The following is a 12,600-nucleotide window of genomic DNA, read 5'->3' as shown; positions in this document are numbered from 1 at the left end:
CATGGAAGAAGTCCTACGGGCAAAAACATGGGACTCACTTACACCCATCTCATTTGTTATGGAGTGTGCAGAGATTGCCCTGACTAAGAATTACTTCCAATTCGAAGATCATATCTACCATCAAGTTCAGGGTACTTCGATGGGGAGTACCTTTGCTCCTAGCCTAGCATGCCTCTATATGGCCCATTTTGAATCCAACCACATTTTGACCAGGACTAACATCAACAAAGATAATGTCACTTTATGGCGACGCTACATTGATGAGATTCTCATATTTTGGAAGGGAGATCTGGATTCCATACCCCTATTCGTGTCCTGGGTCAATAGTCTTAATCCCTACCTACGATTCACGGCCAATACCTCAGTCCATGAACTCCCATTTTTGGATCTTCTCATCCTCAATGCTCCTACTGGTCTAAACACAAAAACTTACAAAAAACCGACTGATAGCCACAGCCCACTGCTTTTTAGTAGTTTCCATCCTAAAGCATTGCGCGATAATTTGCCATATGGACAATATCTAAGACTTAGACGCAATTGCAGCACGGTGGAGGATTTCAAAACACAGGCACAGGAACTCACGGGCCACTTGATAAGGAGGGAATACCCCATGGCAGCCACAAAAGCAGCCTGCAAAAGGGCCCGGAACACCAACAGAGAGGCTCTTCTCACATCTAAAGAGAAAACGAAAACCGACCAAATAACTTGCGTGACCACCTTCACGCCAGAGTCTAACTCTATTCAAAAAATCATAAAAAAACACTGGAACCTGCTGTCCGTAGGAGACTGGCAGATACCACACCCCAGATTTGCCTTTAAAAGGACCAATAACCTGAAAAACGTTTTAATCAGAACGAGCCTGAGACATCAACCTCCTACCAATCAGCGTCTTTGGGGCTTGCCGCCAGTCACAGGCCACTATCTATGTGGGAAACGCATCGTCTGTCCGCTTACAAAAGTAAGTAAAAACATCAAACTCTCAGAATTTTTAACTTGGGAACAAAAAAACCCATACGAATTGCAACACACGTAATTGCATTTATCTAATCCTATGCCCATGCAACCTCATGTACGTTGGTATGACAACGCGTCCGGCCAAGATCAGAATCTCTAAACACCACAGCAACATCAGGTGCAGAAAGTTGAATACAAAAATGTGCACGCATTTCCTTGATAAGAACCACATGGCCAACGATATGAGTTGGACAATACTGCAATCCTTTTCTATGATCAGCAAAGACGCCCTCTTCAGAAAAGAACAACAATGGATTTTCAAAATCTCAAGCCATATTAATGGCTTGAATGATGATATACCTTGGGCCACACTTAACAATACGTAATCCCCTTTTTTTGGCTTTAACTCTGAACTCTTTTTGTGGCAATGCTCGATAAATTGGTGGTCTAAGTGCATTTGGTCTCACGCTGTTGGTCCTCCATCCATCTCACACTAATAGATGGATTCTACTTTCTGAAATATGTTCTCTTACGGCAACGCTTTTAATTAATCCTCAACTCAGATGGCCTCACACAGTTGGTCCTCCAGCTCACATAATTACATGCATTCCGCATTCAGTAATATCTCCATTAAAGTCTAACCATTTAGACCTTTCTACCTGCCTGGGCAGCACTTGCGTATATTAACTCCACGCTGGCGCTGTCATCCTACGGGAGCCAGAGCAACGGTAGGAGCACGGCTAATTGCACGCCCACCACTCGTGAGTACACAACCTGTGGTTCCCTCTGTAAAATGTCAATAATGGCGATTGTAGGGATATTAATATTTCGCTTTTTTCTTGCCAGGGTGAGCATAATTCTGCTTATTAGACATACCCGTATAGCAACGATTCCACCCCAGGGGGTGAGTTGACCCCTCTCGGAGTTCTTTACACAAGTAGCCGTTGGTACTTTTGAATTCCGCACGCTGATGTCTGTAATTCCTCACAACGGCAACCAGGGCTTCCTGCGACCCTATGACTGGGGGCGGCAGTCTTCACACATATTATGCTTGCTACCTTTACCACTTAAGCACTTATCCCGCGTGCCGTAGCCTCCCTTTTGTCACATCCCCTGGATCTACTAATTAGTTCCCTTCAGCTTAGGGCATGATACGGGTTTGTAGTTTGTTTTACCTCTTACTGTGAACCTCCCCAGAGATGCACACTTGGCGCATAATTATTCTTGCATGCACTACACCTCTGGATTGGCTCTCACCTTTGCCATTAATTACGCCCTAATGATATGCCCTTGTTTTGTTCTGTGTTTTCTTCCTTTAGGTCTCGCAACTGTGGGTCCACCAGTACCTTGTGACCCCATGGACCCCCTCTGGTGACATACAATTGTTACATTCACCTTTCACTGTAGTAGAGATTATTTTGAGCACTTACTCACCACGGTCCTGAAGAATTGCCACCGACTCGTATGGGCATTTGGCAAGAAACATGTCGACCTTTTGATACATCCCTGTGGATCATTATTATTCTGACAGGGTCCACTTATTTTAATTAGGCTGGTATACCACCAGAATAAAATTGCTACTTGTTGGTAATACCAAACCTATTTTAATTCACCACACCTTTACTCACTACACTTGTTGCACTTACCCCCTTGCACCCATACAGCTGTCTCTTAAAAGATCTCCGAAAAAGAGCCCCTACGCGAGAGCCCGTTGGGCATTGCAGTGCCGGCCCGACGAGGAGCACGCCCTATAATGAAGCATGACATCTTGCTAGGTGTGTGAGGGCATTTTATAAGAGAGTTGTCTCTCCCCTTTCCCTTTCCCTTCCTTCCCCTTCCCTGAGGAACTGCACACCTTTGGTTTGATTTTGCTAGTAAAAACGTGACCTTCTTCAATGGGACAGTATTCTGGGAGATCGGAGCATGAATTTGAACCCGTGGAAGAACTTTCTTTTCTTCATCATTAAGTCCGCACCGAATAAGAGATATGTTAAATTTAGTTAAATCAGCTTTGCAGACTGCAGCATCAGGTAGAAGAAGATTGATGTCCTCAGACAGTTTGAAACTTTCTGGTAGACTGGGACTTGCTGATGGCTTGTGCTGATTTTGCACACGTTGGCAAGGCAGTTGGGTTCCATGTTTACAGCTTCATTTGTTTATGCCTACAGCTGGCACAGCTTGTTTTCCAGCAGCTAGTTCATTGGTATAGTCTTGAAAAAGCACCATGTTAGTATTGCGTGTGCTGGTTCTTCCAGACAAAAAGAGCTGTCTTCAAAATCAAAATTATGAGGGACAGCAATTGTAAATCCAATCCTGGTACAGTGACTTGGAAGTGGTGTGCTGTTGTATACATAAGAGTTTTACAGCATGAGCTGCTAACAAGTTCCTGCTCCGTACAATGTCATTATAACTTGTTGATACGCCAATCACATTCAATGAAGTGATTAGCTCTCTACTTTTGCACTTATCATGTATTTTGTGGGCAGTCATCATGTGTGGTGGAGTTTTATTTTTGCAGTGATGTAATTCATAAAACATGATTTGGAAAAGACGGTACATTTGCACAGCATAAGCCTCTCGGTTTGTGGGATTTTCTTCCACTTCTTCACTTCTCTCTTCAAATCCATCATCAATAATGTCGGCTTCTGTTTTCAACTCAAGGGGCCAGATTCCTAAAAGTAATCTGAGACAAAATTCTAACTTTGCTACTCCTAAATGCCTTTTGTGAATACCGAAAGTTGTAAAGTTAGGATTTTTCTCACTTTAGGAGTACTAAAGTTAGGAATCCTAACTTTACTATCCTACATACCGTTTGTGAATACAGAAAGTCGTAAAGTTAGAAACTAGCTGCAGGTAAAAACACGTTTGCCCTTTGAGACTCACACACTCTGTACTTTGTTCTTTTGTCAATACCTTTGGCAATTGTTCTGGCTAAGCCAAAAAATGAAACACTGAAGATCCTCTGCTTTCTGATCAGTTGTTGTAGATAGGTGATGGATAGCCATCAATTTTCTAAGTGGATGGGCATTGGGTTTGGTTGTTGCCTCTTTCTCAAAAGACTCAGAAACTTGTTGTGATTCACCGACTTCTGTATTTCTTGATGAATTTGTTCTAGTCTTTTTTCCATTGTATATGACTTGGAGCACTTATTGTTACAATGATAAAATATTTGAACCTCTTCACCAATCAGTTTCAACCTTTTGTGAACTTCGTCTTGCAGTATTTCTGCAGCATCTCAAACTCTCTTCTGTCCAGCTGCATTTGATGTTAGTTGACTGAGGGGGATGAAATCCTACTGAAACAGCAACCACAATGTCTGTCAGGCTAAACGCTAGAACATCCCAAATTAACCTATGCTTCACCCTTGGGTAGCTTGGCACAAAAGCAGTCAGGCTTAACTTAGATGCAAAGTATAAAGTATTGTGCAGTACTTTATACACTAATGAAGTGAAAATACAACACAAGAAAAATCCCACACCAACTTTGGAAAATAGAGTAAAAATTATTAAATTATTTGATAAAAAAAAAATAATCTAATCAGTAGAACCGGAGGTATGCAGTTTTAAAGATGTAAGTGAAAAAAGTACGTAGAAGCACAACGCGTCAACTGTGTTAATTTGCTCGCACTAGACTGGGACAAAGTCACAAGTTGAGGCTGACTGTGATAGAGCGTGGGCCAGACACAGGGACCGAGGGCCTTATTACGATGGCCGACGGACCGCCACTGACAGGCTGTCAGTAGCGGTCTTTTGGCCATCTTACCAGGGATCTCCGTCCACCATGTAACAATGGCATTTTGACAGATGGTGGTCGGAAACACTGACAGCCATGGTCCCAACAGGTGGTCTGTATCCGATCGCTTGTCAGACCTCCTTGCGGTGGTGCCTGGATTACAATATTCCTTTCCACCGTATGTTCTGTGGAGGTCAACCCGTAGCAAAACGGCAGGCGGAAACAGATTTGGGGGCCTGTAGAAGGCCCCCCTAAACCCCTGGGACTGGGACATAGGCTCTAGGGGGCACCTATGGTGCCTCCCTACATATCCCTATACCATGTGGAAGGCACCTCATGGTGCCTGAAACGTACTGCAGGGATATGTGTGGGGTGTCTGTTTTGTCTTGCGGTGGGTGCTGCAGAGCTCAGCACATGGCACAATACAAAACATAGGCAATGCGACTGCCACAGTGGCGGTGGCATCATAATTTGCCCTGTGGGACCGCCGCCTTGTAGGCGAGCGGTCCCAAATACGATACGATGGCGGACGGACTGATGTCCGTCTGCCATCGTAATGACCCCCACAAGCTAGGCTCACTGAACTAAGTACCTTAAATCCTGGTTGTAGAGTGTTGAGAGATCCTGCGTCATGCAGGGACAGTTCTGAGGAGCTGCTTCATCGTTGAGGATGCTGTGGATGAGGGACTGTGGCCTTTTCTGTCCCTGAGGTTCCTGATCAGGAGGCCAGCCAACTAGCCCTTGGAGTCACTCTGGTGGCCCTGGGATCAAGATGCAGGTCCAGTCCTTTCACTCCAACAGCAGGGCAACAGAACAGCAGTCCTTCTTGAAGAGCATCATTACAGTCCTTCTGAGTCTTCCACAGGTCCAGAGGTCTAGAGGTGTACTCAAAAGTTGGGTTTGAGGGTCCACTCAGGGTGCACACAGTGGCGGCTAGTGGACTTGGAAAGTAGTGAGGCGAAAGAATCTGCAGGTGGCCATCTCAAAACCCCTTGCTTCTCTGCCATTCGGTGCTGTGCTCCCCACGGTCAGGACCTCTTCAAGTTCTGAGCGCTGGTGCTTCTGATACTGCATTGTGCAGGAGTAAAGGAATACGTGTATACCCACATCATCACTGCATGCTTAGGCACAGCCATAAGTTCCCATGTTATGTTTCTCACCCCTCTGAACATCACCTACGACAGCCAAACTCTTCCCGCATAAGTTGCTCTCTAGACCAGCAGTGTAACAACTGTGCAACCTCTTACTAGAAGATAGCAAATGCACACATAAATGTAAGCATAACCCATTGCACGTTTAAACACAGCCACAAGCTTGCCACAATTGTTTGAAGAGCACCTCTAAACGTCACGCATGACGCCTAAATTCTTTCCATAAACCACACAATAAATCAAGACTTGACAAACCATGCACAGCAAAGAGAGTAGCCTCTTTCCTTACAATCCAAAGCACTTCGTAGCCTTGTCATTCAGATAAGGAACTATACAAGAGCTATAATACAATCAAATACACTTGCTGGCAAAGATCAAGTAATGAACCTTACTGGCATACAAGTTTTCTCCATACGAGAGAATATGAATTGGGGGTTGTTCACTCAGTAACCTTAGAGCTGTGCAAAATGATTCTCTGAAGTTTCTTTAAAGTTGGTACATTTGTGATAATGTCATATAGTACTGCACAGAATCTCGGGCCACACCTGGCCCGAGGGTGAGGTGTGACTACATCTGGCATGCCCGCCGGCAAACAACAGGACTGCTGACCCTCTACAAATTGCAGGGTTTGAGGCTTGCTTTGTAAATCAGGCCCTTAATTCTAAATAAAGACCGTGACTTTCTCACACAAGATCAAATGTTGACTCCACCAAGTGTACTGCTTGCTTTACTTACAGAGTGCTATCATGCTATGAAAAATCAAGCATCTGCAGGACACAAAATAAGCTTGTCTGTCCCTGCGACCAATCTCTTTTTCGCTTACTGGTTGCGCTCCCAGGATGAGTTGTTATCAGTGTCTTGATTCGCATTGTTCCTTTACTGTTCAGAACAGATAAGCTGCATTGCTCTTTGGTCTGCAAACAAGATTTCTTTCGATTGATTTCCCGTTCTCTTGAGGAATAATTCGGGATGTGAGCAGGGAGCTTATGACAAGTATATGCTTCAGGTGTTGTGAATAGTAAAGGGTGCGGAGTCCACTTGGACAATTTACTTGGCCAAACTTATGAATAGATGCAAGGTACATCTTAAGTACAGCAGAAGCATTCCTGTTGCCATAACAGATTTGCATTGTCGCAAAGCCATAGAGAGCAGCAAACAGGAAATAAATGGAATAACGTCACAGATTCAAAGATTAAAAACCAACTGCAATCACGATCCGAAACTCGAGCAGTAAATGTGAACAACTGCTTGACAGAGTGTGGATTAACAAAAACGTGTGATCGAATAAAGTTTAGAAATACACATAAATCACATGATTTTAAAGGCCCTGTAGGAGTTAGCATCCCAAAAATGAGCAATGTGTTGCTCATCTTATATCTTGCACGGTTTGATGGTTGAAGACTCAGGGCCTTATTCACATCACAAAGTAGTAGTTTACTATTTATTTTCATATCGACCGGCATGTCTTGTGGGTGGGGGGCAGGGGGGACTCGTGGATGGGGGGTGGAGGGGGTCACGTGGGGAGGGGGGGTTAATCTAATTTATTTTTAAAACATTTAAAACTTACCTTCACCTCTGGTCCCCCGTCGCGTCTCCTCTCTCTGCTCCCTATACTCCCCTAAGAATCACAATGCTGCAATGACCAAACAGTCAGTGCCCACAACATTGGGCTAGCCACTCCTTCCTGACCCGCCCACCTGCCCGCCCCCAACCAAACCCTTCTTCTGTTTTCTCGCAGTGTGAGAAGCAGAAACATAAAATGGAATTTATACCATTTTATTTTTCTGTTTCTCGCACTGCGAGAAAGCAGGGGGGCGTTGCTCCTCTGCCCACGTGAAAGAGCTGCCCCTGGGTGCACACTTTGAAGTAGGAGACAGTTCTTGAGGTCTCCACCCTCAGAGGTCACTGGAATATCCTGCCTCCCTTCCTTGGCCCCAGCTTGTCAGGGATCACAATAGGCTAGCTCTTCCCCCTCATGATGTCTGAGATGTCCCAGCATACCAAGACCTATGCTTCTTTGTCTCAATGGGAGCAATATACAAAGGCCAACTGCCAGCTACAACTAGGCATGTGACCCAGTAAACACGTAGCTGGCACCAAATGGTTGGGACAGGAAAATGCCAACTTTCTAAAAGTAGAAAATTGAACAGCTGATAAGCACTCAGTGTAAACAAAGGAAACGACAAAGTTAATGCATAAAAACAGAATATTCAATTTGATGTGAACCTGAAGAGGAGGTAGAGCCCACGTCCTACTTGAAAAGTGAGAAAACTAAGACAGTAGTCACAGACTTCAAGAGCACTACTCATGAGCACTCCAATGGACTGTATTACATATTTATGTACAAGTGATCAGATAGCACAGATAAATAAATACAAAAAGACACAAATGAAAATCCAAAGATCACATCCAGAAGTGAACGGCATCCAAATAATACTGCAAGAGGTGCTGATGATGGCTCAAAAAAGAGTTATTTTATTGAGCAAACTTCATATATCTCCCAAAGGGAACTTCAATGAAATACGATGAATAACAGTTGCATACATCTCACAAATTATAGTTAAGTCCCAATGCATTTCGGGCATAAACAGCTGCCCTTCTTCAGGGAATCTACAAATGAATGAATGCAATGTCATAATTTTTACATTACTGTCAATGCACTAGTGTAAATTCAAAAAGGTGGGCATGAGGAAAGCACATAACCAAGAAAAATGAAGAAAATGGCAATTGCGAACAGATGAAGATTATGAGAAAAGGGCTCTATAGTCTTAAGGCAGTATATGATAAGGTAAGTGCAACCTAATGAAATAATGGAAAAACTGAAAGAAAGAAAGCCAACAACAACTGCAACGTGCCTGAGCTGTGCTAGTTGTGAAAGTAGTGTAAGCAAGCATTAATATCCATATAACAAGCGCTACCATCAGTGCTGTGAACAACTGAAGATAGTGAGCAAAGCTCAACAATATCATGCAAATCACTGTGTATGTTACTTCTAAGGTGTCGTGCAGCCTAAATTAACAAGCCCCCAGAGAAGCATTTATTACCTAGAGACAGTAGGGAAACGCAACCTGCAGTAGTGCAATAACATGTAACAGCCACGCTAAAAGAAGAAGAGACACGCATTATCAACCACAGGTGTCCTGCCGTTCAAAGGTGGGTAAAGGGACACCTGATACGAGAGGACTCACCAAGTACTGAACCATGGAACACTGTGTCTCCGAATAAGTAAAGCAATAAGGTTCCAAAACCCACGTGGTTGGTTTCATACAAGAGAAACAGCCTAGGTAAACATAAAGGATACCGATATCAACATGCCGGAACCTAACCCGACAATAGTGGCAGGCCAACAATATTAAATAGTCAAACCCTTACTCACCGAAACGTGGTACCAGACCACACCGTCCATGTAACCAAGTTCAAGAATCTGAATTCGACAAAAGCGCGACGCCTCGAATGAAAGCGTTCAAAGAAGTTCAGTGAAGTGAAGTGACTATGTGTGTGAATGCGCTACCGGGAAGTTGTACGCTGAGCCAGTCTTAAAGGCACAGTGCGTATTACGTGCTGAGTGGTGAACCATGTCGACAATTGGAAGTACATGCAAGTTAGTGAAGTGGAACCAAGTTAAGAATAATGCAAGCGAAAGGAAGAGCAATGAAAATTAGAACAGTGTTGCAGACATAATCAAATGGTCACATGGCTCATAGATGTAAATACTAAGTGACCAACATGATTCAATAAAGTGTACAAAACACTGCAAGACAGAAAGTTGAATAACAACTATACAGCTAGCAACAAGTTGAAACAAACAAACATGGATACATGAATCTCAGAGCATTAATGGCTGCACATACCATCAAGAGTGTACTAGAAACGCAGCATAATATCAAAAGACACATATCTGTCCAGAATGGGGGTAAACTAGTATGGGGAACACAAAAATCATGCATTCAATCAAAATAGCGAATGAATATATAATAGACCACATGTATGATAATGCGATCAGCTCATTATCGTCCCTGTTTAACATGATCAGAACAGATAAAAACATATGAAAAAGACAGGTATAGAAAAAAGTGCAAATGAGTGTAAGACCTGGAGAAAAAGTCATGGTTACAATAGCCATAGTGGGTCAGAGAAAACAGGAAAATTCAAGTTTGTCATTTAGCCCTTTGGGCAGGAGTGCGTCCAAGCGGTGTATCCAATAGGTCTCGCGTTGAAACAAATATTTAGACATATCCCTATCAGCATGTGTCATCAATGCTTCTAGAATGGTGAATCAAAGCTGAGCTACTATGTGATGGTGATTGTGCCAGTGAGCTGCAAGTGGTAAGGTGGTGGTTTTAGTCCTTAAACGACTTTTGTGCTCAGTGATGCATGTGCATAGGGACATCTACATTATCCCACGTAGAATAACCCACATGGACAGCGTATCATGTAGATAAGGAAACGGCTATTGCAATCTGCAGTAAAGTTCAATAAAAAAATGTTACCTGACCAAGGATGGGAAATACAATCCCCAAGAAGCACATTGTTGCAGTGTGAACAATTGAAGTATTTCTGCATATCCTTGTGCATCACTTTAGTGTTCGATTCGGGTTTGGTGAGAAGTTCTCTCAAATTTTGAGACCGCTTGTATGCGAAGATTGGAGGATTCGCAAATATGCCTCTAAAATCTGACTCAGGCTGTAAAAGTTTCCATTGTTTAAGAATCACTTGTTTGATATCAGCTGATGAAGTGGAGTAAGTGGTTATGAAAACTTCTCTGTTAGATGGTTGCTTGATCTGATTTTGCCACAAGGACTTTCTTCGTAAATCCTTCACACGTTTCTTTGCTTCCTCAATAATCTCTGCTGGGTATCCACGAGTTAAAAATCTTTTTCTGGTTTCCTACATAGAAGTTTCAATTTTAGATGTGTGGTCTTGCAAAAAAATCAAATTGAACTTTACTGCAGATTGCAATAGCCATGGGAAAAACAGAGAGGTCCCTACGCACAAGCATCACTAAGCACAAAAGTCATATAAGGACTAAAACTGAAGGAAGTGGTCCTTATGGGCCACCCGGGTTACTTACTACCACCTGCTATGCCTTCCCAGGAATGAAGAGTCGGTCAGACAGCAGAGAATACGAACAACCTTTTATTAGCTATACTCTGCAGAGGAGTCCAATCTGACCTGCACCCTAAGATGTCTGCCGAGGGACTGACCCCCCAACAGCCCACAACACATAATCATTCCTCCCAGAAACCTCCAACCACACCCATAGTGGAAAGTTACTGGCCTGGGCCGGACATGAGCAAAGGAGGCAGCACAGAAGGATGAACTACCACCTGCCAGATGGGTATGTGTAATCTGCAACTCAAGATTACTGTGCTGAGTCTCAGCGTCTCCTAACATGAGAGCAGAACTACACACTTGGGTTGGTATGCGAGGGCAGAATGGCCTATTCATTAGTAAGTCGGGAAGCAGCCTTGAAAAGGACAGAAAATAATAACGAAATACAGTGTTCTGCTGAGGCAAGCAATACGAGTAATGAGGCTTAGTGCAGACGCAGCCTAAGCAGTCTATCAGGGATTACGAAATACAAAATGGAGTCACTCTCGCTAACTAAAGTTTACACGTTGCAGGGATAACCTACTATTGCATGAAACGAGTGGGATTTTCAAACCTAACAGACCCTCCTGTTAGCATGGGTGGCTAAATGCTTTATTGAGGCTATCCAGTAGGGTCTTTACACTTCTAAGTGGAAGAAAGAAAATGCATAGTCACTCAAGTTACAAGGAAGAGTAAGGCATCACATGAGCATCAAAATCTACTCAATATTCAAAAATTCCTTTGTCAATAAGCAAGATGTTCTGTATATCCTGCATCATCATATTAGAGACCTTATTATCTTGTCCTGTCAATTTAGGGGTAGGGGCGAGCTTGCTCACACAATAGGTGCAACAGGCTGGAAGGCAACTAATGCATAAGCAACATGTAAAATGACACCTGTGACATCTACTAGGAAAAGTAGTATCTTCCAACCCCATGATGTCAGCCGACCCCAGAACCACCCTGTGAGGGACCATGAACCATTATCCTGATGGATATCTGAAGCAAGCCTGTGTAATTTCTTTATTGCGGAGTATACATTAGGGGCATTATCAGGAATGTAAACACAACAACTGCTGCCGATGACATGGCAGTCTCCACCCCTATCAGCAAGAATGATGTCTAAAACCATCCGGCTTTGAAGAGCAACAAAACTCGTAGCCTGAAGCTCAACTGTAAGATTAGTCAGTATACCTGCAGTAGTATTAATGACTCCCTCAACTATTCTGGGAAGGCGATGAATATTACGACTACTGAACATGGGGCCCCAGAATGACAGAATGCCCTTCATTATGTCAGTAAATTTCTGTAGGGAAGAATCTATTTGATCTATACCCTCTGGATTGACTACTCTTTTGACCTGGTGCAAATATAGATCCCTACATTGTAGCCTATGATCTTTATGATAATTAGACGGTGCAATGTAAACGGGAGGTAAAAGAAAGGAGACATAGCACCGGCCAGACCATCCCCTGGGAAGCAACGTATTACCCTGTTCCCCATAAACGAAGTATACATGTGGAGGTGTAAGCAACGGTGGCCTACTAGTAGTGTTCAATCGGTATCTGTACTTACAACTGCTCTGTCCTACTGGAATGTTCCCTGAACCTTCCACACAGAAACTCGCTGCTGTATTGATCAGAGGGACGGGCATGGCTTTATCTTTAGTGAT

The sequence above is a fragment of the Triturus cristatus genome, chromosome 2_1 (genome assembly GCF_964204655.1).
Source record: "Triturus cristatus chromosome 2_1, aTriCri1.1, whole genome shotgun sequence".
Classification (NCBI taxonomy): Eukaryota; Metazoa; Chordata; class Amphibia; order Caudata; family Salamandridae; genus Triturus; species Triturus cristatus.
The sequence above is the reverse complement of the archived record's forward strand: the minus strand, read 5'-3'. Positions refer to the sequence as shown.